The sequence below is a fragment of the Helianthus annuus genome, chromosome 5 (genome assembly GCF_002127325.2).
Source record: "Helianthus annuus cultivar XRQ/B chromosome 5, HanXRQr2.0-SUNRISE, whole genome shotgun sequence".
NCBI classification, from domain to species: Eukaryota; Viridiplantae; Streptophyta; class Magnoliopsida; order Asterales; family Asteraceae; genus Helianthus; species Helianthus annuus.
In genome coordinates, this window is record NC_035437.2 from 147,686,126 (window position 1) to 147,692,941 (window position 6,816).

Genomic DNA, 6,816 nt, shown 5'->3' on the forward strand with positions numbered 1-6,816 from the left:
CCAAGATGTGTAACTTACGAGTTAATGCTCCAAGGACCAATGAAACTCGAGATTAACCAAGAAAACCTCAAAATTCATGATCTAAGAAACCCTTACCCGTCGCCGACGGGTCTGACCCCGTCGCCGACGAGCTCTCAAAGTTGCATAACTGGCCGACAGTTTAATCACCTGGATACGGAACATTCTGGCCGACGGACTTATTTAGGGGGCGTCGTCGACGGCCTGGACCCCGTCGGCGACGGGCTCTCGTTTGCAAGAATTCTGTTTTTGCTCGTTTCACTCCCGTTTGATCCGTAATGCGTTCCGGTGCTCCAGTTTTCGACCCGGTGACTCGTAAAGCTCCCGAAAAGCTCCTTAAACTTCGTTAAACCTGCATAAATACAAATCTAATTAAAAGTAGGCCATTCGAGATTAAAACTTATATAAAAACACAAAGTTACGCAATAACGAACACCGGTTTTCAACCACGTATCACATCCCCACACTTGTCTTTTGCTTGCCCTCAAGCAAATCTGTTTTTCACTTTCACGTGGGTCGAACAACGAATACACATCCCATTCCCGAGACAAAGGTTAAGGTCTATTGTCATACAAAAGTTCACATTCTTTACAATCTCCAAATATTTACCGGTAAAGTGAATAATCACATATAATAATGGTTATCCAAGATTAACCCGCCCGTAAAACTAACAAGTCATGCATATCCCCCACAATGTTCTCTCCACTCGGCTTAAAATTTGGCTAATATGTATAATGTATTAGCACTACAATCAATTAATCGCTCAAAACCGGTTAGAACACGTACCCGCATAGGCTTGCAACTCAATCATTCTCCACCACCGATCACGAATACTAAGCACAAGTCAAAAGGTCGGGAGGTTGTAACGGGGCTAGGCTAAGGGTAGGGAATAGGCTATTTTAAAGTGGCTAAGGTGATGAAAATTCGATTCTTATTACAACGCAACTATTCTAAACTCAAATAAACTATAAACATCAATTCCAAGGCAATGATTTTCGCCTTTTATTCAATAACTAGAAACACATATTTTTTTGATTTTTCTCAATGGTTTTTCATTCTTTTTCGCAAATTTTCTGTTTTTTTTTTTTTTTTTGTAATTCACAACTATACAACTAAAACTCCTATAATCGAATTTTTCATCACACGGGTTTAAAAGGAAAAGGCTTATGGTTATGGCTAGATAGGTTGTCAAACGAAGGGTTTAGGCTCAAAGTTGGCTACTAGGGGATAATTTTTGGGTAAGGATATAAAAATGGTGTAAAAGGAAAAGGTTTACCTAATTCCTTAATCATTCTCGTGCTTGTATTCGGTCTATGGTCTCGAATGTATCAAAAGTTGCAAGTTCTACAATACGCGACTAATGGTCTACTCAACAAAGAAACATGTAAATGCAATTCTATGATATAAAAGTGGCTTAAACCTCACGTATAAGGGTATGATATGTGATATGCATGATATACTAGTTTCTTAGGCGGATTATTCCCAAATAACCACCCGCTAAATACCCGTCATGCTATTAATTTGAACTTGACCATGACAAAAGACCAAATGGGTTGTGCCATCCCTCGTTGACTTGGTTACTTGTGCTTTTAAGATCGCTTTTGAAACAAGAAATTTTTGAAAAATTTTTGAAATTTTTTCCCCATCCCCACACTTGAGGTAAACATTGTCCTCAATGTGTAGTGTTTAAATGAACGGGTCAAAATCGAAAAATTTTTACTACTCCCCCATCCCCACACTTGAAGTACATATTGTCCTCAATGTCTAGGAACTAGAGTTTTAAAAATGCACAAGGGATGTGACACGACTAACCTTCCCAACTTTTCACCCCGGAAAATAAAGTACAAATTACAATCCACTTATTCCTAACTAATAATGAAAGTAAAAAGAAACACATGCACCTGATTTTTGTCGCTTGATGCTCATATCTCCTTCGTCTCTTCATAAAAATGGTTGTCCCGCGAACATGTTGTACCTACAATTTCTAATCCTTGTGTAGAAGCATGCTTCTCACAACCATCAAAATTTGTTAGTTACTTAGTTCTACCCTTTCTATGAACATATTACCAAGCCATGCATTATTTCACTTCGATTTATGTGGAAAATATTTTACAACAACAACAAACCTAACTCACTTTCGTAGGAATCACGGTTGCATTTAGCTTATGCAACAGGCCCTTTTAAACCTCCCGATAGCTCGGGAGGACGAGAGGCCTCGTGAGGGTTATATAGGGTGCACACACACGACGTTCATTTAACTAGGCAGAAATTAAATAAAAACGACAAAGAAATAAAGAAACAAAATATACAACAACAACAACATAAAACATACCATACCTCTACCGCTGATATCGCCCGTTTGGATCCACTGGCGGGTTAGGCTGGTATTGATAACCAGTGAGGGCCTCGAACATCTCCCTATAGTTATCGAGGGGACTCTGCTCCCCTTGAGGCGGCGGTTGGTACGGAATCGGGATAAAGCTAGTGTCACAACCCCCGATCCCTCTTTCCCGGGAACAGGCGGCCGTGAACCAGTTGCGGTGGTATCACGTTATTAATTTATTTGGCAGCGGAATTTTTCATCAGGACCGTAGTTAGGAAATGTTTAAATCAGAGTAAACCACCTTATTTTATAATATCAAACACATGGGTGAAACCCAAGTTTTTATTACACACTGAATTACAGGGATAAATCCCACTTTATTGAAATAAACGCTTTCTTTTATTTAGGTAACTTTTATAGCCACTTTTCCAAGCCTTCAGTGCTGTCCAGCTGGCTTCTAGTTTGGCTTTCACATTTTGTTACCTGAAACGCGTTTTAAAAAGGTTTTGTCAGTGGAAAATACTGGTGAATGAATCTCAGTTTAATCAAGAATTATTAATTTAACTCAAACAGTATTGAGGGCGATTACAATGTTTCCATCTACCCAATTACTCATTCAGTAGTGTCACGTCTGACTGAGGGTCATATTACCCATTGGCTAACTCTTTGTCCAATGGTAACGTTACTCACATTTTGTATACAAAACCCCAACATACCGGCAGTAATTGTAGAATTACAAAGACTCAATCACTGCTAAATTGCATTTGTAAAATATTTAAGGTTTTGTAAAAACTGTTAACAAAAAGGAGATTACTCACATTGCTATTTTAGGGTTTTCCTTTATGATTTCCTGGTGAATATCTATAATTTACACAAATGCACGTGTGTTAGTATAATAACCCATTTTAACATTAGTAATACCCTCCCCGAGACGGCATTCCAACGACTACGTCGGGCAGAACCACGACAGCCGTTACGGAACCCTAGATCAATCGGGCAGCGTATCTAATACGTCTCCAGGGGTTATAATACTTACATCGTAGCAGAACCTCGCTAATTTAGGGGGTATAATACCCGGCTATAATAACTCCCTACAGAAAGTGTGATTTGAGAATCGAAAATTGAACGAGCAGACTGAACTCCCGTTGCCTCCTATTTATAGTTGTGAAATCGGACATCCTCGCGGCCCGCGTGAAGTAAGGCTAGGCCTTACGCGGCCCGCGTCAACAGGCGGTCAAAGCGTAGCTTGTCCGGATCACCTACTAGCTTCGACACGATGATGACACGTGTCGGCTCCGGGTCATGCCACAATTCAGGAGGCTCGCGGCCCGCATGGACTTAACCAAACTTGTACGCGGCCCGCCTAAACTTATGGTTTTGGCGAAGTCTGGTTTCACATTCGCGCGGCCCGCATGAGCTTGAGGTGAGGCCCTACGCGGCCCGCCTCAGCTTAACAAATTTTTGTTTTTATTTATTTTATATAGTATAATTTATTTTCGGGCTCGGTTTTCACATACGGGGTGCATATTAGGGTGTCGGAATTATTATGAGAATGTCGGTTTTACCGAGGGTTGTTATATCCTCCCCACCTTGTTTTAGAGCTCGTCCTCGAGATCTACTAGAATAAGTGTGGATATTTCTTTTTCATTTCCGATTCAAGTTCCCATGTGTACTCGGGTCCTCTTTTGGAATTCCATTTCACTTTGACCAGAACTAGTCTTTTATGTTTGAGATTCTTAATTTTCCTATCTTCAATTTGTAGAGGTTTCTCCACAAACTTGAGTTGCTCATTTATCTCTATATCTTTGAGAGGTACTACGAGCGATTCGTCAGCTAAACACTTTTTAAGATTGGATACATGAAACACATCATGTATTCCTGCCATTTCCTCTGGCAGTCGTAGCTGATAAGCTACAGGTCCTATTCTTCGGATAATTTCAAAAGGTCCAATATACCTGGGACTTAGCTTTCCTCTTTTGATGAATCTTACCACTCCTTTCCAGGGTGAAACTTTCAATAATACTTTATCTCCTTCTTGAAATTCTAAGGGTTTACGTCTATTATCGGCATAACTCTTTTGTCGATCACGTGCTACTTTCAGTCGTTCCTTGACTTGAATAATTTTATTGGTTGTTTCTTGTACTATCTCGGGTCCAGATAGTTGCTTTTCTCCAATTTCTGCCCAACAGACTGGGGTTCTGCACTTTCGTCCATAAAGTGCTTCGAATGGTGCAGCATTGATACTTGTGTGATAACTGTTATTATAAGAAAATTCTATCAAAGGTAAGTGTTCGTCCCAATTACCTCCGAAATCAATTACACAAGCTCTAAGCATGTCCTCCATCGTCTGAATTGTTCTTTCGCTTTGTCCGTCCGTTTGAGGATGATAAGCGGTGCTTAGGTTTAGCTTGGTTCCCATTGCTCTTTGAAAACTTGACCAAAAATGAGAAGTAAAACGGCTATCTCTATCAGAAATAATTGATAAAGGAATGCCATGTAAAGAAATGATTTCGTTTACATACAATTTGGCTAATTGTTCCATGCTAAAGGTTTCCTTCATTGGTAAGAAATCAGCTGATTTGGTTAGCCTATCTACAATCACCCAGATTGTATCATTACCTTTTCTTGTTTTAGGCAATTTGGTAACAAAATCTATTGTTATCAATTCCCATTTCCAAACTGGTATTTCTAATTGTTGTAATAAACCTGAGGGTTTCTGGTGTTCAGCTTTAACTTGTGAGCAAGTTAAACATTTAGAAACATAAGCTGCTATATCCTTTTTCATTCCTATCCACCAGAAATTTTTTCTTAAATCCTGGTACATTTTATCACTTCCTGGATGCATCGTATATTTAGATTTATGGGCTTCTTCTAATATACGGTAACGTAAATTTCCTAATTTAGGTATCCACATTCTCTTTTTATGGAACCTCCAAATTCCATCCGTTCCTTGTTCTAATTCCTTAATCATTCCCTTTAATTTTTCAGTATCTTCCTTGATTACTGATTCTTGTGCTTTTCTAATCTGTTCGTTTAAATCTACTTGCAGATTTAATTTAAGAGAACGTATTCTTTTTGGCTTTTCGTAATATTTTCGACTTAAAGCGTCAGCCACCACATTGGCTTTTCCTACATGATACTGAATATCGCAGTCATAATCACTAAGCAATTCCATCCAACGTCTTTGTCTCATATTCAGCTCTTTTTGCCCGAAAACATATCTTAAACTTTTATGATCAGTGAATATGGTAAACTTACTACCATAAAGATAATGTCTCCAAATCTTAAGGGCAAAAATTATGGCTCCTAATTCCAAATCATGGGTCGAAAAAATATCTTCATTACTCTTAAGTTGTCTAGATGCATAAGCTATAACCTTTTGACGTTGCATCAATACGCATCCATAACCTAACTTAGAAGCGTCACAAAAGATTACAAAGTCTTCAGTTCCTTCTGGTAATGCTAGTATGGGTGTATGGGTTAATCTTTGCTTAAGGATTCTAAAGGCTTCTTCTTGTTTTGGTCCCCATTCAAACTTAACAGATTTACAGGTTAACTTAGTTAAAGGAATGGATATTCTAGAAAAATCTCGAATAAATCTTCTATAATAACCGGCCAATCCTAAGAAACTTCTAACCTCAGTTGGTGACTCAGGGGTTTTCCATTTAGTAATTGCTTCGATCTTTATTGGATCTACATGAATTCCTTCATGATTCACCAAATGTCCGAGAAATTGCACTTGTTCTAACCAAAACTCGCATTTTGAAAACTTAGCATAAAGCTTTTCTTTTCTTAATAAACTTAAAAGTAAGTGCAAGTGCTTTGCATGCTCTTCTTTGCTTTTAGAATAAATGAGAATATCATCTATGAAGACAATTATGAATTTATCCAAATATGGCTTACATATTCGGTTCATCATGTCCATAAATGCGGCTGGGGCATTGGTTAAACCAAATGGCATGACAGTAAATTCATAATGACCATACCTCGTTCTGAATGCGGTTTTAGGAATATCTTCTTCCTGTACCTTTAATTGATGATATCCTGATCTTAAATCGATTTTAGAGAAAAATCGAGCTCCTTGTTGATCAAACAAATCATCGATCCTCGGTAATGGGTACCGATTCTTAATCGTGACTTTGTTCAATTCCCGGTAGTCAATGCACATACGCATCGATCCGTCCTTCTTTTTGACAAATAATATTGGTGCTCCCCATGGCGATGAACTTGGTTGTATAAATCCTTTTTCCAATAATTCGTCTAATTGTTTCTTCAGTTCTTGCATTTCAGCGGGTGCTAAACGGTAAGGTGCTTTAGCAATTGGTGCTGTTCCTGGTAATAGGTGAATTCTGAATTCGACTTCCCTGTCTGGCGGTAGTCCTGGCAATTCTTCTGGAAAGACATCTGAAAATTGGGATACTACCGGGATATCTTTTAATTCTTTTCCTTTAGTGTTAGTGATTATTGAAATCAAA